The sequence below is a fragment of the Molothrus aeneus genome, chromosome Z (genome assembly GCF_037042795.1).
Source record: "Molothrus aeneus isolate 106 chromosome Z, BPBGC_Maene_1.0, whole genome shotgun sequence".
Classification (NCBI taxonomy): Eukaryota; Metazoa; Chordata; class Aves; order Passeriformes; family Icteridae; genus Molothrus; species Molothrus aeneus.
In genome coordinates this window covers 20,204,379-20,231,534 of record NC_089680.1, presented here as the reverse complement: position 1 = coordinate 20,231,534, position 27,156 = coordinate 20,204,379, and positions in this window count along the sequence as shown.

The following is a 27,156-nucleotide window of genomic DNA, read 5'->3' as shown; positions in this document are numbered from 1 at the left end:
TCCTAGGGGAAACATCTGTCTTAAATTTAAATTGAAAATATCAACCACCTAATCTGTTTTTCTTTTTTTAATAATAATCCCAGGTGCTTGCAATTTTTAAGGAGTTTTTTTTTTGTTTGTTTGGGTGGGTTTTTTTTGTTTTTTTATTTTTTATTTATAGTATTCTTTATAAATTGGATGTGAACCTAGATGCACTTCATGAAGGGAATTGCCAAATATTGATCAGCATTATCAATTATGAACAAGTTCCTCACGAAGGTTCATGTTATCCTGGAATTGTGTAAGCCATGAGAATTTTAAAAGATGAAATCCACTCTTGAAGAGATCATTAAGTCCTTAGTCTCTCATGGGTTCATAAACCATGCGTATTTTCATTAGCCGCATATAGTCCTTTTGATTTTGGTTGGATTGCTTGCATAAATGAAGTTACACAGACCTGTGAGTTTTTGAAGATCAGAGCCACTGGGGAAAAGATGCAGCATATAAAATGCAACAGGAAATTTAAAATGAGGTGGAGGTGAGGATGGCATGCAATGACAATAGATGGTTATGTGCTCTAGCTATGGACAAGTAGGTTGCAAGTTTCATTTTTCCTCCAATACATAAGTAGCCATAGATGATTTCATTCCTGACAGTCTGATTTTTATCATTCAGGGACTCACTGAATATAGTGGGCATCCTCCAGGGCAGGTTCTTGAGAGCTCCTGAATGAGTGAAGGATAAAACCCTGTAAAAATAAAGAGACAGAAGAACAAAGTATTATTATGATACTGAGAACTGAAGTGAAAGCAGGCATTGGTTAATGTAATTTGGTCTGTTTCATATTTAATTAACTAAGAGTTGATTGAAAAATTCTGCCTGAAGTAAAATAGTACCAGGTATTCAAAATCTCCAGTAGTGTGAGTGCTTCTAGCATGTCTTAATCTGTCTAAAATCAGAAAAAAAAGCTATATTTTTTCCCTGACAATGCTAGTTATTGATCCCACTTCATTTTGAATTTTCCTATTGTGCACAGTTGCTTGTCCACCTCCAATGTCAGTTTGCCAGTTTCTCTTGTGATTTATCAATAGCAGTTCTCAGCCAAGAGGTTATTATAGTTCAAGTGGAATTAATGTGGCAAAGGAAGTCTATGGGCTCAATGAACAGAAAGATAGGATTGAATTATTACCCAGGAGATGGTGGTTCTCACCCCCTCGCAATGAATTCAGAATCAAGTTGCTCTGACAGCCAAAGGCCAGATTAGTGCTACCTCTATTTTTGCTATCAGCTCTAAACCTTTCACAAACAATACATTCATTATTACTGACTCAGGGGGAAAACAAAAAAGAGGCTTCAGCTGTTCATTGACCTGACCTCATTGTGTATAGAACAGGGTAGGAAAAAGACACTTACAATGGCAGTATATTAAAAATGAAGTGTGCTAAAAGAAGTGTTGAAACAAGTCAGGTGTTTAGTGAACTGTCAGCTTATAATTTTTTAGCTATATTGAGAAGGAGGGAGTAAAATCCAGGCTGGTCATTGCAAGATTTTTTAAGTAAACACACTATATTGACACAGGTCAAGCTCTAGTAAATTAGAATTCTAACTGGAAGCAGAATCAGCTGTGGTTTAACTCACAATAATAATGGTTACAAGTGATTTCCAAATTTGAAATGTGATAAATAATCAGGGCTGGTTTTCTGATAAGAACTAAAGAACACATATTAAATGAAGACAATAAACTACAGAACAAAAGATCAGCAGTTTTTGGCTTTTGAAATGCATGGGATTCAGGGCTCTTAATAGGTTTAAACATGGGATTTGCTGACATGGGGCAAGCTATATTCTCACCTTTTTTTTGGTGGGGTAATTTGCTGGAGAACCTGTATGCCTGCCTTTTCTGTGTTTTAGAGAGCAATGAGTCTTTTTGTCAGCACATCAGCAACATCTTGCACCTGTCTCTGAGGGAATCAGCTCCATAGAATGCAGGGAAGTTGAGAGGTAGGAGGTGTTACTGATATCATAGGTATGGTAGTAAAATTTCTACCCAGCTCCTGCAATGTGGTCAAACACAGTACTTGGCAAAGGCAGTACATACCATGAGTTTTTAGGCTCTGTGCATGCTGACTGGCTTACAAAATGGAAAAAATTTTGCCTAGTTTGCCTGTGCTTCATCCTTCACCTCCTTCTCTGTTCACATGCCAATTTTCATGACATCTGTAGGAACCTAAGTGCCTTCAGACTCAATCTTGTTGATCAGATTCAATTATATTTGACAGAAAGGTATAAAAATTGTTAGGGGAAGGTGACTAGGCAGCGGGACAGAGACAACAACTAAAAAATGTGGCATCCTAAAGGATAAAGGATAAGTGCCTGCTCTAAGTATACGTGATTTTTCAGATAAAATAAGAATGAAAGCAAAATTATAATCTAATAGATTGATGAGAAGTACTGTGGTGGGTCTTTTTCTTTGGAAAATAAGGAATTGATGATGTAGTGTGGAAAATCCTATAGCAACCATCCCACCTCTTTTTTTGCTGGGTCTTTTTTTTCTGATGGCAACACAAATCACAAGGCACATCACGATGAGATATAAAAGAGTTCTTATTTGCAAAATCCTTGCAAGAAGTGCTGTATCAGAGTAAAATGGTATTATTGGATTAAGACTATCTAGTCTGTAATATAAAAACAAAAAGAAGTGTAAGTGCATAGCAGATTTTCTAATGTCCTGATTCAGATAAATGTTACTTCCAGTGGCAGTAAATGAATTGTTTAATTTAAAAGTTTAGATTACAGACTTCAGTAATTGCACCTCTCATAAGAAGTTGTCCTTCTTCTCAACAAGGGCTAAAAAATAAGGCCAAGATAGTGCAGACTTTTAACCCACTGTTCTCATAATGATTAATTTATCATAACTGCATTTCTCCTACCATAAGTTCCCCAGCTGATGTGCTGTTCACTAAATTCAAAAATATCTTGTCTTGTAATTCTCCACTCTTCATGTATAAGCCTCTCCTCAACTCAAATATTTTCTGATTGTATTGGAAGTCATCACATGCCATAGACTGTATGTGCATACAGGTAATTTTTGCAATTAACAGATTATTTGATTTAATAGTGGATGGAGATAAAGGTGCATGAGGTTTTGTCATTCTGATTGGGATGCGTTTTTCCTCCTACTACCATTAATTGGAATAATTCTAGACATGATTATGATAATTTTATCATATTCATCTGTATTTATATTCATCTCATTGGGCATTGGAATGGGCTGCTCAGGGAGATGGTGCAGTCACTGTCCCTGGAAGTGTGGAAAGACTGGATGTGGCACTCAGTGCCATGGTCTGGTTGAAAAGGTGGTGTTTGGTCATAGGTTGGACTTGATGATCTTAGAGGTCTTTTCTGTATTAATTGACTCTGTGATTCTGAGATTCTGTATTTTAAGATGCTTTATTGGCTTTCCTTAGGGTTAAATTTCTTTAAATATGTATTTTCATTTTTGGAATGCCTCATCTTTCTTGGACATCTGAATTGCTAAGGACTTTGTTTTCTCTATTAGAATTCAATGGAAGATCTCAACTAAATTTCTAATGCTTTGAAACACAGTTGTTCCTTGTCTTAATAGTTATCTTAAAGTAACTGATTAGTTATGTTCTGTTTACCTTTTGTTATGGTCTTCACTTCTTACTTGGGTTAATGCCTTCTACACATATGTTCATAGTTTGTTGCAGAAAGAACTATTCAGCTTAGAATAACACATGTCTATTGCTGGGTGCAAATCCCAGTTCAACAAGCAATTATGCATTAATTGATGGAGAAAAATACTGAGACAGGTCCTGAAATGTCTTATGTTTTATTTGTATACAAAAAGGGGGAAAAAAGAGGTGTTATTTACATTTGTGTTTTGACTCTCCAGAAAATGCTATCTCATGCAGTTGAAAATAGCTACTGTTGTGGTTTAGGAATTGTAGTCTCCAATTCAGTACTCCCACAGAAAAAAACACACACTGCTTTCCCTCTCCTGCCCTGCTCCTGCTGGAGCCACAAAGAACAAAGATCACAGGTTGGGATTAAGACAATTTACTGGAAATAGCAGTGAGATATGAAAATAAACAGTAACAGCAACAATATTAATAACTAAAGGTGTAAGAAGAGGAATTTTCTGATTCCCACAGAAAAAATACACAATAATAGATAGCGGCTCCTTCCATTTTCTCAATGGAAGGGAGCCCTTCTCCCTGCCCTCTGGCAATGACAAGAGGTGGTATAGAATAACCTCTGTGTCCTAGTCATGGCCCCTCCTGGCTACTTGAAAAAAACAACCCTTTCCTGGCCAGAACCAAGACAGCCACATTCTGTGAGGGTCCTTCCCCCGCCTTCCCTCCCCACCCTTTTTTTTCTAAAATAGATAATATTTGGAGCTTCCCATAAACTCATTATTTCAGATGTGAAATGTTAAGAAAATCATCAGGTGTTACAAGACAGATGCCAAAATTGCAAAAAATGGAAAAACTGTGGAAATGTAAAAGGAGTGAAATTTCCATGCTCAATCATCATGTATATGTTCTGCACAGCTACTAACTTGTAGACAAACAAGATACTTTTCCCGTTCACATAGATAGGCCCATTCTGATGTCTGAACGAAAGGCAGAGTTAACACCACTCTATCATGTATTTACAAATAAAGTCTTCTGGCTATTATTTACATCCTTTCAATCTTTGCAGGGTTCATAAAACATGGTAAATTCAAAAGAAGATCTATGCTTAACTACTGCAATATGAATTTTGAGAGTGCCACAAGAGAATAAATCACATCAGAATAGATTGATTTTCTTTGGAAATATCCGTACAGAACATCAGGATGGGCCATAACACCACTTGAATTCAAGTAATTTGACATCAGTGTGGAAAGGATCTTGTTCAAGAGGTTTTAAATATACTGATCATATTGTCAACCTTTATAATGTAAATTTCATGACAATTTGAGCTTTGCAACAAATGCTGTCTTGTAAAATCCATTTTTTGAAATATATATTAAGGAAATGCATTTTTGTGTTGAAGGAACATTAAAGGAATTAATGAAACTCTTTGTTGCTTCTGATTTAAGGCACTAGCCTTTGCTGCTGCTGCAGTGGTAACTGAAGAGCCTACTGCTGGTAATGGGTCACAACACAAGCTGGTGCATCTTGAAAAAGTTTGAACAGTGTGAAATTTGACTCAGGAAGGCAAAGCACTGACCTTACAACCTCATCCATCTTCAATGAGAGAAATGCACAAATGCCTTTTGCTCAGTAGCATACACTAATCTTTTTCTAGATCTTGACCCAGCTGCCAAAATGGGAATCCATGACTTGTCATAGGGTAAGGAACTTCTCATATATTCCATTCACTTCCTACTTTTTTTTTTTTTCTCTTGAAGCTGTAGGTGACCAGGTCTTTTGCCTGACTAATCTAAAATGCTGTGTGACAGTCGTGTTTTTGGATTGACTTTTCTAGTCTAGCATGCTTCTTTTATCTTTCTTTTTTGTTATTATAATTTTTTTTACTGATTTTGGTCACTTGACTACCAAACTGTGATTGGTCACATGTGAAAGTGTTTCCTTTTATGAGAGTGGAGTGGTCTTCAGTGACTTTCATTTTTATATATGTGTTTTCCTTGGTTCAACCCTATGGCTCTACATTTGCTCAAGAGATATTGGTTGTTATTGTACATTTCCTCCCCAAAGAAGATGATTTTCATCTCCCTGATAAGCATGAAAGGCATACAGTAGTATCAGCTTTGATTTTCCCACATTCACTTTTGGTCTGCTGATCATGTTTCAGACCTTCTTGCCTTTAGAGGTGGACACCCTTACCTCATCAGAGAAATAATTAGCTCAAGGTTCATGGCCCCCACAATATCTGTATGTTGTGAAACCTTAAAACTTTCTTTCTTGTTCTTTAATAAAAATACTCCCACATGTAACTGATTATTCAAATTTGCTACTGTTTTAGGTCTCAAGCATGTAGAGAAGTAAGAGTAAAAAATATATTGACTTCTGAGGAAAATCAGGCCTTTAATAATGATTGTGTGGCTGGGTAGGTTCTGCCAAGGGGTTAAGTAATTCAGAATTAACAGATGAGCAAATATGAAATGGAGGAGTAGCATTCAATTGCCCACAAGCTGTAGCCTCAGCCTTGTGGGCTGTGAAACTAATACCTATTCCACTGTTATTCACAGTAGGTGGCACATGCTATATTCAGATGTTGGTGCTTTAATTTATGTGGCTCACTTCCCATACATTCCAGTTTTATTTTATTTTAAGATTGTTATTTAATAGTCTACAGTTCTATATTTTTAGGTCTTATAATACATGTAGGAGGATAATATAAAATTTCATATGAATAAAAGTCTCTGCATTTTCTATAACTCTGTGTCAAACACTAATTAACATAATAAATACTGATTAAGTAATTAACAGAATTTAATTAAATTAATAATTTAACAGAATTGAATACTGATTAAGCAAAGCACAGAAAGCAGACCTGTGTGTGGTTCTATGTCCTAAAAAATAGTGAATAGTGATGTCTAAAGTTAAGTGCTTGGTGAAGAGTTTCATAGGACTGTGTACCTTAACAGTCACCTCTCCTTTCAGCCCATTTAAAATTTCTTCAATATAATAATAATAATAATAATACCACTACCTTATACACTCACAGCTTATATACTCACTGATGCATGAAACCATAAAATATTTACCAAGAAAATGTCAAAGTGCTGCTGAACTAGTAGTAGGTAATTGACTTCACAGGCAAGTCAAAAATTTTATGATCCATGTCATTCATAATCTGTATTTTCTTTATTCCAGTAAGAAGTCCTTTAGAACTAACTCTCTTCTTCCTGAAGTAATTAAGTGCTCAATATATTGATATAAAAACAGTAAGTACATTAAATTTAAATGAAGTACTGAACTTGTAAATATCAATGTGAGACCTAAAAGATAACGTCCTATTTAGATAAATTATTTTAGCCCTTTTAGAAGCCTGATTTTTAAACAAACTGCAGTGTTTTAAATAGTCTGCAAAAAATTTATTGTTATAAATGTTAGCTCTTCTTGTAACTCATCTTACAACCAAGTGTAATTTTCATGTGAGACTGATTAAAATATGATCGTAGAAATTCAAATCATGGAGTGCATGGTATGAATATAGAACAAGACATGAGTAGTCTGTGTCTTCTGGCGCTGACAAAAAAGTAAATAGCGGAGAAACATCACAGTCTGGCAATTCATGCCAGCTGATCCATGAGGTAATAGCAAATACCTACTAATCACTGACTCATTCTCTGTTATAAGTTAGATTAGAAGCAAATTAACTGAATGAAAAAATGTGGACTTATATATAAACCTTGAGATTATTTTGTTCCTAAATTTCTCAGATGGAGAAGCAACTCATGCCACAATAAAATGAGATATCATGCTTATGGAGGAATGGAATTTACTAAGATATGAGAATAATATTTTGCAGTAATTTTATACATCTTCTTTATGAAAGTCAGCATTAATCTCCAAATCCTGAAAATAGAGGGTGCTTTTTCAAGTATTTTTAAACATCCCGAGTTTGTTCTGGCTGTTTAACTCAATTTTCGTCCAGATTAGATTAGATTAGATCCACAGTAACCAATCTCTACCATTTCAACACAAATATGTCATTGTCAGTGGCACCAGAATAAGAGCTATGGTATTTTAGAGTCTATATTTTACACCATTGTTAGTAAATGTAAGAAGAGAGGAATGGAAGAGTGAACAAAGCATTCAGAGACCACTAACAAAGGTACTGACATATAGTATTTACTGACATAAGTATAGGAATTGAGTCAGTAATGCCACTAATGGAGGAGAAGACATTATCAAGCATATTTTTTCTATTGGTTCACCCACATCAGAATGCACTGCCAAGACCTTTTTAGCTAATTTAATGTACTGCTCACAAAATAGATGAATATCTTCATTAGTGATGAGTATAATATATTAAGAAAGCTACCCCCAACATTTTTATGACTGTTTGCCAAGTGTTCTCGTGCTCATTATGAAATGAGTACCAGTAAGATCAACTTCAATGAACTTTGAAGTTTCATGAACTATTACCAAAAGCAGGAAATGTGTGAGATCTTCACAAACCATTGTTAAGAGCTGCCTGTCTAAAAGCATTTGTTCTTTCTATGTTCATTTAACGAATGTGAAGAAATTACAACATATCTAATGGTTTAATATCTTATCTGGAAACAAATCACAATTAAATGATTAAGGGTTGTGTTCACAGTACAATGATATGCAATAGTCTCGAAATATTTATGCAGGCTTTCCTGTAAGAGAAAAATATTCTAATTCCAAGTTGGGGCACTATGATTCTTCCCTTTTGCCAAAACAAAAAGTCCTTCTCTGTTTACCCAAAATGCCATAATGTCTACAGCAGTATATGTGCAAAGGGCAAATAATAATGGTGGCAACCTTATCAGTAGTGGAGATATTTTAATATCTGAATAAAGTTAGATTAAGTCATTATAAATCTGATTATGTTCTGTATAGGTGAATCATGAATAGGTGAATATGATATAAGGTGAATAGGTGAATCATGATACATAGAATCAGTAGGGCTTGGGTTGGAAGGGACCTTTAACACCATCTGGTTCCAATCCCCCTGTCACAGGCAGAGATACCTGCCACCAGATGAGATTGCTCAGAGAGCCCCATCCAGCTGGCTCTTGAACACATCCAGAGATGGGGCATCGACAACTTCCCTGACAACCTGTTCCAGTGACTCACTACCCCCATGGTAAAGGACTTCTTCCTAATATCTAGCCTAAACATACCCTCTTTCTGTTTGAAGCCATTCCCCTTTGACCTGTCACTACATGCTCTTGCATGAAGTCTCTCTCCATTTTATATGCTCCTCTAAGAGCCTGAAAGGGTGACAGTCAGATCACCTCAAAGCCTTCTCTTCTCCCATTCCAATTCTCTTAGCCTCTTCTCATATGAGAGGTTCTCCATTCCTCTAACTATTTTTGTGGCCTTCTTTGGACTCACTCCATCAGTTCCATGTCCTTCCTGTGCTGGGACCCCAGAGCTGGATGCAACACTGCAGGTGGGCTCTCACCAGAGCAGAGGGGTGGAATCCCCTCCCTGGCCCTGCTGCCCACGCTGCTTTGGATGCAGCCCAGGATAAAATTGACTTTCTGGGCTGCAAGTGCTCACAGCTGGGTCATGTCCAGATTTTTGTTCACCCCCAAGTCCTTCTTGGGAGGGCTTCTCTGGATCTGTTCATCCCCAGCTTGTGTTGGAACCAGGGGTTTCCCTGACCCAGCTGCAGCACCTTGGTCTGATTACTTTCATGAGATTCCCACAGCTCACTTCTCAAGCTTGTTCAAGTCCCTCTGGATGCCATCCTATCCTTCAGGTGTATCAACTGCATCACTCAGATTGGTGTAAAATTTGCTGAGGGTACACTAGTTCCCTTTGTCACAGTCATTGATGAAATATTAAATAACATGGGTTACAATTTGGACCCCGAGAGACACCATTTGTCATTGATGACCATCAGAATTCTGAGCCATTGACCACTACCCTCTGGATACAACCGTCCAACCCGTTCCTTATCTACCCAACAGTCCACTCATCAAATCCTTCTCTCTATAATTCAGAGAGCAAGATGTTGCGGGAGTGTGTCCCCACATTCACAGAACTCCAGAGAAAGAAAAGCACACAGTCAGATCCTTGTTATCTACCCTGAAGACAGCACTGCAAGGAGATGACATGCTGCACAGAAGGTGACTGGCTTATGGCAAAGGGCCTTGAACAGACCCTGCTACTCCATGCTTCACATCGTTCAATGGTCTCTTCTGACTGACTGCATAGTTCTCTATACCAACAGAACAGAGCAACAGAATGACAGTATTGGACTCTGCTTCAGCAGTACCCACAGCAAACAGAGACAATGAAAGAAGAGCAAAGGCCATCCCTTGTTTCAGGGTCTCAAGGAACAAGGAGGGTAGATATCAATTGTACTTTTTCCGTGATGGTTCTTGCCATGAGAATCACACATCTACAGGGCAGGAGACAGCCGCAGCTGAACCCTCATCAACTTTACCACTACAGCACAAGAAAATATCTTGGACAATTTTAAGACAAAGGCTGACAGGATGTGAAGAATTACCTTTTTATACAGCTTACAAGATATGTTAAGAAGATGCCCTCAGAGCAGGGGAGTAAGCAATAGGATGTAGATATAGTCATAACTTGTGTTTTAAGGAAAGGGTGGGATAGCCCCAGAGTTACAGCAGGTTCATGTGGTATTCACATGCCCTCCAAACAGAGAGATTTAGCTTTCTCAGGTTCTCCTGAGAAAAGCTGTGAGAGAAGCAGAGAAAAGAATGATCAAAACAATTCTTATCTCATTTGCTGCTCCTGTGTTTGTGCCCATGTGGAACGTGTTGGAAGATTGTTTATCTGAAGGAATTTGGTAATTGGATTCTGGTGGAGATTGTTTATGTTAATTAGCCTATCAGGTCCAAGCTGTGTGGACTGTTGGTCTGCAGACAGTCACAAGTTTTTAGTAGTAAGTATTCTTTAGTATTCTTTCTAGTTCAGGTATAGTATAGTATAATGGAATATAATATAGTTTTAGTAAAGTGAGTGTTCAGCATTCCGAAGCCTTGGAGTCAGATGCCAATCATTTCCTATGCTGGGAGTCCTGATTTTACGATAGGTTCATGTTCATGTGAAGCTCAGTTTTGTAATCTTCGCAAAGTTTTGCCTAGGGCACACTAATTTGAAATCTAGGCATGCCACTTCAACTCATGTGCACTCCTTCCTGAGACTGCATAGCCAATATTTATTTTAATTTTAGCAATTGGGATGGAAATTTCTAAATTATAACAGGCACACCCTATTACCAGGTGAGAGGTCTACCCAGAAAACCCATGGCGTTTTGTCTGAGGTGCTAGCACAGCAACTTTAGTTAATTTTAGCATCATCTGTAAAAAGAAACTGAAACTTTAAAGTCCAAAATATACCCTAACCATGTAGGTAAGATCTAGAGTTGCATCAGCTGAAGTGAGACTGAAAATCTAATGCTTTATAAATTGCACCCAAAATTTGAGTTTTCAACCATTTCTATCAAAACCAGTTTCTCTACCTTAGAGTTTCATTGTAAAATATAAATTTTCATTTTTTAAGCTTTTAGATCCTTTTCTAGAAGAGTGAAAGTATACCTCATGAAGTCTTGATACACATTACACTGTCTCTATGAAAATTTCAAATAATCTGCATTCAGAAATAGTTATGCACCATCAATTTTCTTAGTGATTTCTCTAGGACCTAGAACTTTTGAATATGAAAGCAACTACTGAATGCCCACACTAAAGTTTTGAATTCTTGCTATCTGGTATCCTGTTTTTAAAACCTTGGTCAGAGCTGTTAAACTGATATACAATTAAATTATTAATTATATTTAGCCATTTCTGAGACTTCACTGTAAAATTCAAAACAGTGAACTTCCTAAAATCAGGAAGCTAAAAATTTTTGGTGAGAAAGAGAAACTAAAAAGCTATTGCATGAGTGAAAGAATAAATATTAAAAGATGTCAGTCAATGTTACAGCTGCATGCAGGATAGCCTTAGCTGAAATAATGAGGTTTAGACTGTTTAAGTAATTTTAAAATATTAAACCCAGTTCCTTCAATCTGCATGTCATGAATAAGTGGTCAACTGAAATCAAGTTGTAACTTCTCAGATGCAATGATCAAGCTAAGCTGATGCTGCCTCCTCTGAAATCACATCTTCCTGCTCACCTCAACTTCTTACCCATGCCTTGAATGTGAACAGAAATTTGTAAAAACAAATCCCTGCTTTTCAACTAGTGATCTGATTTGCTACCTAGGAAGACAGGTATAAGCAGCCAAGAAAAGAGAGTGTTTGGTCCACTTTCAGCAGTAGTGACAACTTGTCTTATTTGTCAAATTATGGCCTCAGGAAATTTTGGGACTGTCACAGCTGACTCTGAAGCGATGCAGAGCTGAAGTGTATCATTAGGGATTTGACCATTTGTCTGCTTCAGTAAAAGAACTCTGTATCCAAATGCTCCTCCACTTCTCTCAGTGATATTAACTGCTCTCAGGCCATTGCAATTTTTGCTTGCCACAGCTAGAAAATGTAGAAATGTAGAAAATGTAGTTTCAGACTCTTGGCAAAAGTCGGGTTTCAAACTGCAGAGATCTAAACTCTGTATTTTTGTTTCATACTAAAAAACAGTCATGATTTTAAATAAGAATGTGAATTATTATTTTTCAAACACATTTAACTAAAAAAATAGCTGCAGGGACTCTAAAAAGTACTTATTTGCAGGCAGAGGTAAAAACTGCAAAAAAACTGCTGGTCCCAAAAATGAATGGTCCAGGAAGTCATGAATCTGCAAAGACAAGTACAATACAAACTACTTTGCAATGTTATATGTTGCAGATGCTACCCATAACATTTCTACAGTAATATAAAACCATTTGTACACAAAGGAGAAAAGCATGTCATGAGAGGTTTTTTGAAAAGATTGAGGTTGACAATATTTGTAAAGAAAATTTCTGTAATACTCAGATTTGTAGTGCTGTTGCCTACTCATTCAAGTTTACCTAAGCAACTACTGTCAGTTCTCTGCTTTAACATCTGTCAGCTTGATAGTTGTGTGGAAGATATTTTACTACTTTTCCTCTCCACCCTTTACACTTTTCTTATTTTGTATGTGGTTCCAAACATTTATTTTCCTTTTTAAGCTCCCAGTATGAAAACAGATAATTTAATAAGTTAAAAAAACACCAGATTTTCTTTCTGCCCAAGAAATTTGGGGAAGTATAAAGTGATTTTTTTTCTATAAATCTGTTTTTATATGAGAATCAGTGAATTGGTTGAGCTGAAGAATTGCTCTAGGAGAATTCTTTTCCTTACAGAGGTAGTCTTGGGCCAGTGCAGAGGTGGCACTATGTCTCTTCTCCCAGGAAATTGCTGCCAGAGGGGGCCAGGGGAGTAGCAGTCCCTGGTCTAAGTAAATATTGTTAGGTGAATAACAATAACAGCATATATAATAATAAATATTGAGCAGGTGTTAGCAAGGCACAATCAGAAACCTGGGAAGGACTTTATGTAGAAGAAGATCAGATTTTTGGCTCCTTGGGGAGAGAAAAATAGGTTGGTATAGAAATAGAAGAGGTGAACTACTCATATTGTATATCTGAAAGAGGCACAGGACTGTTACTTCCTGCTACCTGATAGTAGCAGGTGGCTCAGTGCTTTCTCTGAATGTGTCTGAATGTCCCCTGAATGCAAACCAATGAAGACACTTCCATAGAGAGGCTGCTCTGCAGAAATGGATGGAGTCATTCGAGAGGCTTCATTAAAAAGGGATTTTGGCACTAGCATCTTTTTGATGACAAGCCAGAATTAATCTCTCATCCCCTTTGCGTGTGCTGTTCAAATTTTCCTCTGAGCCATTTAAAGCTGAACTCTTTTCTGGCTTCAGGTCTTCTGTTCTCTTACAACTACTGCAGCTGCTAGTGCATCCATTTGTGAATTTGTTGGCACGCAGGACATCAGAGGGCCTGAAGTGGGTATTGATAGATAAAGGAGAAAGACAGCTACTCTTTTCTTTCATATCTTAAGTGATTGAGAGACAATTACTTGACATACATAAAACATATTTGAGAATCCAAGCTTATACACTTTCTATGTAATGGCACAATAACTTATTAAATAGTTGCATCAAAAAAGGGCATCAATAGTTGTTGCCACATTTCTCTTCAAAGAGAAAAGCAAGGCACAATTCTTCCCAAGGATTTCTGAGATTCACATTCTCTGAACCTCAGAGAAAGGGCAAAGACAATTCTTATCACTTGCTATGCCTGTGTTGTGCCAAAGTAGAATGCAATAGGGAGATTGCTTATCCAAAAATGAGGATGTTTTGTTTCCTTGGCCTATCAGGGCCAACGGTGTGTGTGTGTTAGGATTGTCAGTGGACAGTCATGAGATCCAGTGCAAAGTGTGGGCAGGTGTGTGCAGAGTGAGTGCTTGGCAGATTCAGTTTAGATGACATGTATATAGTATAGTGTAGTAATTTATTAGCCTTCTGATATCCATGGAGTCCTCCTCATCATTCTCTCCCCTTTGTTGGAGTCACCTTTGTTTTACAATAAATAGTAATTTCCTTTTAAAAAATTTTAAAGAGACAAATCCAGATGATAACAAAAATTATAACAAAAAATTATTATATTCTTTACTTTGCATGTCACCCCCTGTCTCTGCAGTAAAAATGGAGATGAAGTTTTGTTCTTCTTCTGAGTCTGGCTGAGATTCTGTGCTTGAGTGTAGGTGGCTATCAGTGCACTGTAGGAGGCTGCTTCATGCTGATTTAGATGACTCAAGCTGAGTTTCTGATCCCCAAGCATTGACAGTGGCTCAGACCTCATGTGGAACAGGATCCAGTGAGATATTAATGATTTGGTACCTACCAAAATTCTAGCAATCAATGGCTTTGTGAAAGCCTTTGCATGATTACTGCACTCTGAACATGGGTGTCATTTGAGGAATGATGTAACTGAACGGCAAGCGTGGTATGGAGAATGTACTGCATTAATCTTTTTTTTTTTCCTTGTCTGCTGAAACAAGTTTTCCTGTGGAGGTATTTCCTTATAATAGGAAGAACCCTGAACATATGGACCATATGGTAAATCTACAGGATACTATTTAGGATTTTATTTCTAATTAAATTTTAGCAGTGTTTGAGCCTAAATCTCATTATTAGTTAACAGGATTTGTCAATTAAACTTATGTACCTTGGAAACATTTTCTCCATTAAAGTATAGTCTTTATATACTCCTAATTTACTAATGTATCTTGAATTTTTTTAGGGGTGTGCCTAACCAACCATATTTTTAGCAGCATTGTAAATTCATGCATTAAATTTATTCAATTAAGGGCTGTTTTAATGTGTTCGGCCATCCTATCACTGATCTGAGTTTTCATTTGGTTTTGGTTCTGTCCCCTCATTAAACATTCTTTAAGAAGATTTCACTTTAGTTAGAGTATTTAAATTACTGTGCAATAAATCTATTCTTTTAATGAGTTTATTCCTGTTTTAAGGTATTAATTAAAGTAGGTTGTGGAAGAAGTAGATACGGTAAATGGATAAAGTAGTGTCCAGGCAAAAGGTTAAGGATTTGCTGTCATTGTACAGAATGAAAATCTTTCTGGAGACACCTCATTAATGGAAAAACCTTTCTCTCTTACATGCACCAACAAGAAGTTCATTACTCGGTGAACTTCTGCTTATCAGGGATTATTAGGTCTTTTTTTCTTTTAGAGGGACTTTATCCTCTAGTAACTAACACATCCACGTCTGTGGTACGCCTTGGCTTAACTGTGTGAAATAGTAATGGATTCAGACAGTTTAGCCCATGAATTTCCTTGCTGGACAGAGTGGGAAGCTGCAAAAGTAAAGGACATCAGTGGAGTATTTCACATTCAAAGTGAAAAAAATCTTGCAAATTTAATTCACAGATTGGGAATGGAAATGTCATTGCCTCACTTAGAGGGTTAATCACTTTCTAATTTTAACTGGCAAATTTTTTAATGACACTGTGAAATTAACAGCATTTTATTGTGTTAATTATCTGCAGGACACTACATCATTACTTCTAATAAATGTAAATGTGATTACCTCTCCTAGGACAATATAGAGACAAGGTGAGTTTTTATTGGCTATTTACTCGATTTCAGACAAATTATTCCCCCCCACCCTACTGCCATGTAATGCATATTCAATATGGTTTAGTTCACTACCTTGTCTTCTGTGAATTTTAGTCAATAAAGTATATACGGGTATTTTAAAGGCCATTACAGCTCCTTGCTCACTCAAGATAATTTTCACTTAAGGCAAGGCTTATGGTAAAAGTCACATCAACTGTATTAGAACTAGGATTTAGGATTTTAGAGTTTAAGTATATCAATAATTAGATATTCAGCTTTTTTTGACAGGCTCGAAATGCATACTAGCACATACCTTTGTCAAAACAGACAGGAGAGTGCTTTTCCAATAGGTGTGTCACTCAGCATGCTTGATGCTGCAATATTAGGCAATGAAACAAATTACATAAGACACATTTACAAAGCTTTACAGAGAAGCAAAAACATAGAGTGTTCTCCTTTGGCAGAAACTCTTTTCAGTCAAAGATATAAGAAACTATCAGACAACAAAAAAGGCAGGTTTCACACTCATAATGCCCAAAATTCAGAATTCACCATTGCAAAACTACAGTCAGAGTTCTTTCCTGGTGTATTGGTTTGGCATGTCCTGGTTTTTGGCAGCAGGGCAGCCACAAAGGTGGCTCCTGTGAAAGAAAAGCTCCTGGAAGCTCCCACCATGTCCAGCAGAGCCAAAGGCTGATGGCCCTGAAGATGGACCTGCTGCTGGCCAAAACTGGGCCAATGAGAGAGGCTGGTAATGTCTCTGTCATGACACATCTAAGAAGAAAATCAAAACAAAGTCACAGGATTTTGCTCCTAGTCAGAGAAGAGAACATATGAGGGAAACAACATGGAGACACCAAGCAGTGGAGAAGGAGGGAAGGAGGTGCTCCAGGCACCAGAGCCAAGATTCCTCTGAATTGAGGAATCTTGGTGTAATGAGACCATGGGGAAGCAGCTGCGTCCCTTGGCGATCCATGGAGATGCAGAGATCCACCCACAGCCCATGCAGATGCGGAGATCCACCCACAGCCCATGGTGATCCATGAGGGAGGCAGAGATCTACCCACAGCCCATGGGGACCCATGAGGGATCCATCCCCAGCCTGTGGGGTGATGTTCAGGCTGAAGTGGGTGGATGCCTGGAGGAGGCTGTGATCCAGTGGGAGACCTGGTGGAGAGAGAGGGCCCTGCTTCCAGGCTGAAGCAGCCTGTCCTTGGAGGGCTGCACCCCATGGAAAGAGAGGCCCATGTCACAGCAGTTTTTAACAAAACCCCCATGCCCTGTCTCCCTGTGTAGACAGGAAGAAGAAGATAGGATCTGGGGAGAAAAAGGTGCTTTAAGGGCTTATTTTACTTCTCATTATCCTTCTCTGATTTTGTTAGTAGTAAATTTCACTTTGCAACTTGAGTTGAGCTTGTTTTGCCCTTGAAGTGTTTCTCCCAGTCCTTAACTCAACTCATGAAGCCTTCATTAACTTTTGTTTCCTCTCTTCCCTGCTCAGCTGTGGCAGGGGATGGTGAGCGAGTGATGGTGAGTGAGTGATGGTGAGCGAGTGAGTGGATGCCTGGTTTTGGGCTGGTGTCAAACCACAACACCTGGATATATGCTTTTCTTCACCTAATCTATCCATCTATCTATCTAGCTATATATATCTATCTTGTTACATGCCTATCCATCTAGCTACCTATCTATCCATCTGTCTGTTACAGTACATAGGTGATCTGATTTTTGAGTGTATTTTTGCCATTTCATCAAGATCCACATTCCTAATCTCTTTATGTAAGGATGGAACATTTCAAAGGGAAGGCCAGTATTTCCATGGCAGGATTTCAAGATTTTTTAAGATGTTTCTGAACTTTTGAATATTTATCTGATTATTCTCACTACTGTTACTTTCAATTTCTGTGGAAAATAGCTGGGGAAGAAAATAAAGTCAGAACCAAGAAATCTATTGATCGCAGAATAAGAGAGTGTATTGATAGCATAGACCCTAAAAGAGTGTGGTGGTTTTCTGAACCATAGTCACTTCCCTCAAAATTTTAATCTTTAGTGAAGTCCCTGAAAAATTACTCCATAATTTGGTCTTCGCACTTGCTACATTGTGAGAAAAGACACCTCTGAACACAAATCCTAACCAGTCTAAGACTTGAATCTTCTGTCTACTAATGATACTCATGATGACTTTATTGATTGCCTGTGATAATAGTGGCTGGTCATGAATCTTTGGTGATCTCTTTTTTTCAGATGTCATTACATAGGCAAGCATTTCCCAAGTTGCCATGCTGTTTAGGAGGCATGCATCCATACGGCTTCTGGCTCACCATCACCAGTTCTTCAGAAATACCCTCCTTAAGCCTTTTCCCCTTGAACACAACTTTAAGTGGTTGAAGGTCATGATTGTTCACTCCCAGATCGATATACCATTAAATTGTGACAGAAAGCACTACCACACTATTAAGTCTCCAGTCATACCCTCAATAATCCTGATAAAATGATGAACTATTTTAACCTCACAACGTCTGTGAATAGTATCTTGAAAACAGTAAAACAGCACTTAGATAAAACCTATGGAAATCCTATCTTTCAGGTATTATTAACCTAAGTGATGCACCTTGTTTGCTTTGCACCCTTGTCTGTATTAAATCAGAGTCACACACTACCACTTGAAATCAGCTTGTGCAGAAGACTCAGCAGAGGCTGTTTTGCTAAGGTCTCCCAGTCCTAGCAAAAATTCCTGTTAGTCTGAGGCTTCCTGTAACTGAACAACCCTCTTCTAAGTATAGAAGCAATGATGTGTCTCTTTAACAGCTCAAAGTATCTTGGAGTACAGGGGGATTTTTGGTGAACAAGACACCAATAAGTAGAAAAATGCCATAACTTCACTCACATGACAAAACCTATTGTGACTGACACAAAAGGAAATGTAAATTGGTTGCATTCATTATTTCTCCCTTTCACCCCCATACTAAAATGCAGCATATTGGACAAGATATTGCAGCATATTGGACAGCCCACTGTAAACGCAGTTTTATTAAAAAATTTCCCAGGAAGAGAACACAAACACTTGGCTGAAAACCTCTGATATTCCAGCAGATGACTAATAGCCCACACCTTATCTGTTTTAGCCATCAGCCCTCCCTAGCCAGATCTCCCTTGATATGTTACTGGCCTAAATGTGTGAAAAGATAGGAGACAACAAAGCTTCAGGTCAGTTAAGGCTTCCACTGATCTAGTAGTGTATCATATGTAATGAACGAACCTAAATTCCCTTGGCTGTATCCTAGATACCATCCTAGATACTTTAATTAGGAAAAGAAACCCTGTTTTAACGGTACTAATAACCTCATCTAATTTATCTTCAGGGGTTTTTTAGACTATAGAAAGAGGCAGTATTTAATTTCATTTGCACTTCTTTGACATTTCTATTATTTCAGGTCATCAGTCTTTCATAACACTACAATGATGAGATTTCCTGGAGCATTTGGCCCTCCTTTTAGGTAAGGTACAGTTCCTCAGGAAGAGATGAGAAGAAAGAAATCTAAAATAGCTTTGTGCAGTTCATAAAGCAGCAATAGAACACTGAATTGAGAGATGGGATAAATACTCTTTCCACTAACATGGAAGACAGTGTCAGAAAAGGCACCAGAGCTGGCCACAAGCAGAAGTTCTGCACCCTCTGTGGACATACCTTAGTGAAGAGATTGATAGAATTTGTTAATCTGAGCTCTAATCAACATTTCAGCTCAAGGCTTTCCCTTTTTTTTTTAAATATACAATGGCTTATTGAGCACTCAAATTGACAAATGGACCCAGAATGAAGCAATTCACTTGGCAAAAAGTTAAAATATTTATGATGATTATTATGCACTGTTATAGGGTTAAAATGCCTAACACAATTGCTGGGCTTTGAATCCTCTGTACAAACCTTGCATTTAAAACTATTTAAATGAATAAAAATACTAGTCCCAAGAATGCTTTGTGTCTGCCTGTATAGTAGCCTCTATACTACTTTCTGGTATTCTAAATTAATTTCTGTTTTGCAAAGTCCTCTTGAAATCTCTCAGCAGGATGTCAAGTCAAGTATCTGGCATTGGATTGTTTCTACAAGGAAAGCTTTGTCGACAATATTAGCAACCAAATCGCATAGTAGTTTGCAGCACTAGCTAATACTTCTCCCATGCATGCATAAAGCAGTTTTTAAAAGACTTGTTTACTTGTCCTTTCTTTCAATCAGCATAAGCAGCTTATGGTGAATGAGAACTTAAAAGAGTAAGTTTATGCCACTATTTATTTATATGAACAAGAATATGTTAAACTTGCCTAAAAAGAGAAATAAACTTATGCCTGAGAACTGTCATACCAATTTAGCTAAACCAGGGTTTTTTCAATAAGGAAAATAAATAAACAAACCCTAAGTTCTGTCCTTATAGCATATTTCAAAAGGTTTCAATTAATGGAAATTGGAGTTTAAATCTTCAGTGGAATCTTAATATAAGTGGTTGTCATTGGATAATACAGGAAAAAATTACTGCTTTCAATTCCTCAAAATTCCTGTTTATTTTAAAGGAAGCTTATTTCACTATTACTTGTTAGTCAGGAAATTAAAATCCCTTATTGTATCAGAAGTACTACTTTGTACTATGCATTCAAACTGTAGCACAATAGAGTCAGCACATATAAAACAATTGTGTCAGCACTTTCTTCTGCTGTCATCAGTCCTCCCTGTACTTGTATCCATGCTTTATTTAGATTTCTACATTGAGTCTTAGACTCAAACAGATGTCACTTTCCATAAGGAAACTAAAAATAAAGTAAATAAATGAACAATGGTGACATACTATTTCATTGATGAAAAAAGTCCTCCTTTGCTCAGAAGACACTATGAGTTCAAACATGGTTTTTATGATACACATACGCTTTTGGTGCAAGGAGCCCACCTGGAGTACTGTATTTTGCTCTGGAGCCCTCAGCATAAGAAAGACACAAAACTATTGGAGGTGCTCCAGAGAGGGCCATAGAAAAGATCAAAGTGATAGAACAACTGAGAGAGTTGGGGTTATTCAGACCAAGGAACAGAAGGCTCTTGAAAGACAATATTGCAGCCCTTCAGTACTTCAAGGGCTTAAGAGAGAGATGGGGACATCCACCCTTCTTTCAGCAGGACCTGTAGTAAATAGGACAAAGAGTGGGTTTAAAGTAAAAGAGGCTAGATTCAGACTAGACATAACAAAGGAATTTTTTTACAACACAATGGTGAAACAGTGAAACAGGTTGTCCAAAAAGGTCATGGACATTTCCCATCCCTGGAAAATTTTTTGGTCAGGTTGGATGGGACTGAGCAAACTTGACCTAGTTGAAGATGTCCCTGCTGTTCACAATGGGGTTTGAACAAGATGACCTTTAAAGGTCCCTTCTAACCCAAACTGTTCTATCATTCTACATAGAGCCTGCTACAGCGGAACCAAATGATGATTTGACTACATAATTTGTTTAGCTCCTTATATCAAAGAACTATGTGTATAGCTATGCAAAATAACCTTCCTTTCCTCAAAAATATGAGAAAGTTTGTTTGCATTATTTTTACTGGTTAGACCAAGAATTACTTTTGAGTTCTAGCATAAAAAGGTTGCTAGATCTGTGTTATTTTCTTGTGTCTCTGAACTGTGGTAAAGTCAACCATCTCACAAAATGCAAAGCTCTGTCATGTCCAGTTGTAAGCTCTTTGCTGAGAGACCACAACATCATCTTCTTTTTTTTTCTTTCAGTTTTTCTGGATTGCAAGATCACAGTCGGGAAGGAAGACTATTTGCTTTTCTTGGCAGAAGATCACAGGTCACCAGCTTTGTTCCTGCTGTTCTGCAATGAACTAGCAAGGATTAGGCAAAGATGCCTACTATGCAAAGATTCTCTTCTATGTCCTTAACTTCTCCTACTGGAATATGATGATGGACAGCTGAACATCATCAAAAAGAAGCACAACAAACATCTGTCATTTTTTGTCAATAAAAGAGAATAGAATGACAGCCAGCTAGGAAGATGATATTATATCACTTATGTATAACTGAATGGAAATGGGTAGAAGGGGATTTTAGGTTTTTGAACTATTTCTTTTAAACATGGTTTTATTCAATGATACTGCTTTTCAGCTGAGTGAATTCTCATTGAACACCTCATTAACAGTAGGCAAACCCCAGTCTTTGCAATTTTGCTGCACTTCTGAAAACATTTGATGTATAAGAAAGCAGAGTTGGAGAAAACACTAAAACACTATACCTTTTTCTTGGGGGGGGGGGGGGGTGAGTAAGATAGAAGCTTCCATATGCTACTCTTCCAAAACTCAAAGTTCTATTCATTCTATTCAGTCTATTGCAATTGCAATGTCACCCTGCATCTGTGTCCATACATAGAAAAAAAAATCTTAAAAATGAAAGAATATAAGAATATACTGCATTTATTTTTTATTCAAATTTTCCTAAGTTTCATTTGCTTTACATCAGTTATCTCTTGATTTTTTATGTCTTTTTTTTTTTTTTTGCATAAGAAGTGATGCATGGAAAAAAAAATTATACTGTCCTCAGCTGAATATGAAACAAGGTCTGCTTTTTATCTTGAGGCTAAAAAAAAATCCCTTTTTAAAACTATTTTTGAGATAAAAAAAATTAACATTTCGTCTAGCATTCTTCTGCATTCAAAAGTATAGACTGCTGAAGACGTTTGTTTCACAGTCTCATCTGCATTGCTAAACAATATTTGAAACAGAGCATAGTTCCCTTGATATACAGTAACACTATCATCCCCTCTCCAAACTGTGAGTAGCTTCTTGTTTCTGAAAGATTAAAATAATTATTGCAGTTACCTAAAAATCTGCTGAGTCAATACTTGATTTGAATGCTGATCGGATCTCTAATGAGCTAAAAGCACATTTTGAAAATTGGATATCTCTGAGGAAGGTAATTAACAAAAAATACATAGCTGTACATACATTAGCTAAGTGCAGAACCCTAACTAGATCGATGCTGCAGCTGGGGATATCTGCAGTGTGATAATATCACCATGCCACTCTCTTTATTAGAAGTGAAAAGCCTGAGAAGAAAAGTAGGTAGATGTCTTTTACAAGTCACTGTGGTCTAACTCCTAGGGCACTTTTCCTAGCCCATCAAAAACCTAGTGTTACTTGGCAAAAATGGACATGATTAGAAATCTCAGCAGAGTGCCAGCTTGGAATTATAGTTATACAGTAGAAGTTAGGTCCAAAATTCAATTTCCAAACTGTGAAGGAAGGATAGCCTGATGTCTGTGCTACCTGGTGTTATATATGGGTGAGTTCACTTAAGAAATTATCCAAATAATCACCCATTCCCTCATGCCAAACAAAGACCATCCTTGCTTTTAAAAGAGCAATTGGTTCCTGACTTGCTTGCTGTGGATAAACAGAAGAGCAGCTGAGTATGGAACGCAATAATTTTGTTAATAATGGACCTAGTAGCACACACCTAGTCTACCATTTTCAGCTTATGCGTTTTATGTAGGAACAGTGTCACTTCTCTAAAATGCAGCTGTCTGGAGGCTTGAATGCAGTCCAAATTCTATAGTCTGTTAAGTTACCTATTAAAACTTCTTTTTGCTCTAGTCAGATTTGTTGCACTTCTCTGCTTTTTTCGTCTTTCTGCTACTTCCTGTTGGAAGAAGGGGAACCAGAGAGAACACCATCTGGCCACTCAGCATAATCATAATATTTTGCCTTTTTCTTTTCTTTACACCTTTCTCAATGCAGCCAAAAAAGTTTGTTGACACTTTTAAAATATTTTTCTAATTTTCTACATTCAGTGTAAAAATGCTTGATATTTATTGGCTCAGAACTTTTTCCTTTCACTATGTGCTGCCTTGTGAGGTTCTGTACTTGCTATTGTATTGACTAAACACACATGTCAAATCTAAAAAGAAGATAGAAAACTTAAAATGTCTTCTTCAAGTTAGGCAGATGTGTTAAGCAAATGTTTTGGGAATGACTGTTAATCATCTGAATGAGAAAATACGCGTGCATAAATGAAAATGCTAATTATTTGTTGTTCACTGTTTTACTGTTTACTCTATTGAGGCAGTACAAAAAATATTATAATCTTTAAACAGCTAGAAATATCACAACTTAGAATTAGTCATATTAGAGTGTTCCCTTGAATCATTTAACAAACTGAAAATTATTCATGTGAATTTTGTAGAAATATAAATATTTATCACAGCAGGCAAAACAAGGATCTGATTGCAAGTAATTCATTAACTGGGTCTTTTCTAATCTACTAAAGCCCTCCTCAAACGGATTGATGAGTTCTACTTTTACCTTTTTTCTTATTTGCTTCTTTTTTTTCCTCTCATTTGAAATTTTAGTCTCAAATTTAAGCTTTAGAAGCATAACAGATTAAAATTTTCAGGGAGATGTGGATGCAAGTTGTGGAAACAGGATGTAAGGTGAAGCACACAGGGCAAAAGGAGCAGGATGTTAGCAGACGACCAGTGCAGAGTTAAGCAAACAGTAACTCAGGTAAAGGAAAGGTAGGGATGTCCATGTATGGTGCACTGTGATGCTATTTTGGCTCAGCAAGAAGAATAGCATGTTACCATATAAGGCAATGTTTAAGGTCATTGGATGACTGTAGTGTTAAGAGGTCCTATATAAATGCCATGTTGGGTTCAATAAATCGGCTTCTGATCATCAATCAGTTGCATCTGCCTTTTGAATCCCATATTTCAAAAACAGATATTCCATAAACTTCTCCTACTTCAGTATAACCATCAGTGATCTTCAGGTAATGAGGACTTACAAGAATCACACAAACATTACAAAACCTTGTGCCATTTAACTTTGTGACCTCAATAATGAAAGACATCTGGCAGAATTTAGTGAGATAAGGGTTAATGGAAAACACAGGTACTAAAGGAAATATTTGTTCTATATGTTCCACTGAAGAAAATATTCCAATGCCTGTTTCTCTGAAATGGCTGAGGAAGGCAGATATTCAGACCGCATCAGATGGAGGAGGGTGTGTGAACATCAAATTATGAGAACACTGCTAATGTTTCTGTTTTAATCATAGGAAACCCCAAAGTTAGATGTGACATAAAAATGCAACTAGACTGAAGCAAAACTAAATCTACAACCTGAATGTAAAATTGCAAAAAATCAGCACATGTTGGAAGGCTCTTGGCAGTCAGATACATTAGATGTCACCCAGGAATGTATGAAGGTGAATTAAGTTCTGCACAGACAGAAATTATATGTATATCAGGGTTAATCCGGAAATGCAAGCAACACTGAAGCAAGCTAAGTCACTCTAAAACAGCACTATAGAGTTCTGTAAAGATAGTAAAAGATATACAGAGAGATCTGTGTGATGACATCAGCAGAGAGGAACTTCAAAAGGCACAACATGATAAAGGAATTGATTGGAAAAAAGTAAACTAAAAACTAAAACCAAACTAAACAAAACCTACCCAGGATTTAATTAAAAGATTACCCTACAGAGTGAAAAAGAAGACATGTTTAGTGAAAAAACAATAGAGTTTAAGAACTGTGTAAGGGATGTCAGGTAAAGAAAAAAGCTAAGGTATCTATATTTGGATTTGAGAAGCATGGAAAAGAAAATAACTGTTGCTAGGATAACTTACTCAAAGAATGCAGGAAAATATTCAAAATACATTAGATAAAGTTTCATAGGGACAGAAACAAGGCAGTGTCAAGTAAGTACAATCCTCTATTTTTACAGCAACCTGCATTGCAATTGCAGCTAAAGCATTCTTGATTTCCTTTTCCAAATCAGTGTGTCTGTGTACGTGCACATGAACGTGTGACTGCACAAATCGCTTAAATGCAGAAGGCAGTGGAGCAGAACAGAGCAGCTGTTTAGAACTGCACAGCAACAAGACATGGCACTTTAGAACAGGAAGTAAAGGAGAATATGGTATCCAACTGAAGCTGCAGAAGGGATTTTATGTCAACAGAATGCAATTACTAAAACTGGAATATTTCCAGAACAATAGAACTAGCATAAGGGAATAATCACTATTGCCTGAAATTGAATATAGTAAAGGAGTTAGTTAGGCTGAGATAACTTGTTAAGAAAAGGGAACAAGATGAGATGGCAGAAGAAATTGGAAAGGGTTGTAAAAGGCATAGTCTCCTAATAATGAGTGATTTCAGTTATAAACTAGGTCATACTGAGTGATGGATATGAATCAAGCAGTTTTACAGATGTTAAAATGATTTGATCTTTTATATTCTAAAGAAAGGTAAGAATTAGGGCCAAACCTTTCTCTGCTTGTTCCATCAATGAACTATGGGTGCATGAGAGAGAAAAACAGCATCTGGCTTATAAAACAGATCTGAATCTTGCCGTAGCTATGAGTAATGCATGGATATGTGACAGTAGAGTCAGAGGCAGCATCTCTGCCAAACAACCACAAGCTGTAAAAGTTTGTCATTAGATTTGGAGATTATCCCTGCTCACCTTCTGAATTTCTCTGTGTACATTTCAAAGAAGCAATACACAGAAAAAACAAAAAGGTTGAAGATCTGAAAGTTTTAAAGATTAATAATGACTTGCTGCTTTTCTTTGCAACAAAGAAGCTAAAGCTGACTACTATAAAAACTAGAACAAAACTCGAAATGTACAGTTACTTCCTGTATCTCATAATTTAATTTCAATAGCTTTATTAATGAGTAAAGCACAGGCCAAAGTTTTCAGCTGCTTGGAATCTGAAACATCTGTGTTAATTTAATCCAGTTGAGGGCCTAGGCAGAACATTTAGCTGTGTGTTTCATTCCACCTGTGCAGACAGCACTGTAAATGCACCTTTCAATGGAGTGTGTGATTACAATGGATTGATAATACATGCACAGTGTTACCCTACAATACCAGAGAATAAATTAGACAATATTTGCTAAAGTTGATAAGCTGTGATCTTTCTGAGTCATAACTCACCCTTTCCTACAATATTTTTATTGTTTTTTGTATGTTTTAATTATTTGAAATCTGAAGTATTCTTTTATGTAAGCCATCAAAAAAAAAGGAGAGAGAAAAGAAGTCATGAGGAAGGCAACACAGAGGGCTCCATATGAGATATTTGACTTCATCAAACATAAATCAGCTTGAGCTCACACAATGTGGTCATGCTTAACATAGCTAAAAGAATTTTAGAGTTATCTGAAAGGCTTCTCAGAGAAAAAGCTATGGACATATTTTACCTGGATTTTAGCAAAAGCTTTTAATACAATTCTATATATGAATCTAATCCACCAGCTAATCACTAAATTTATCATGAGGTGAGCTACTTGACTGGATTAAACTCTGGTGTGTGAGTTGATTTGGTTTAGCCTAGAAAGACTGAGTGGGAATTTAGTTAGAGAAACAGGTGATGGC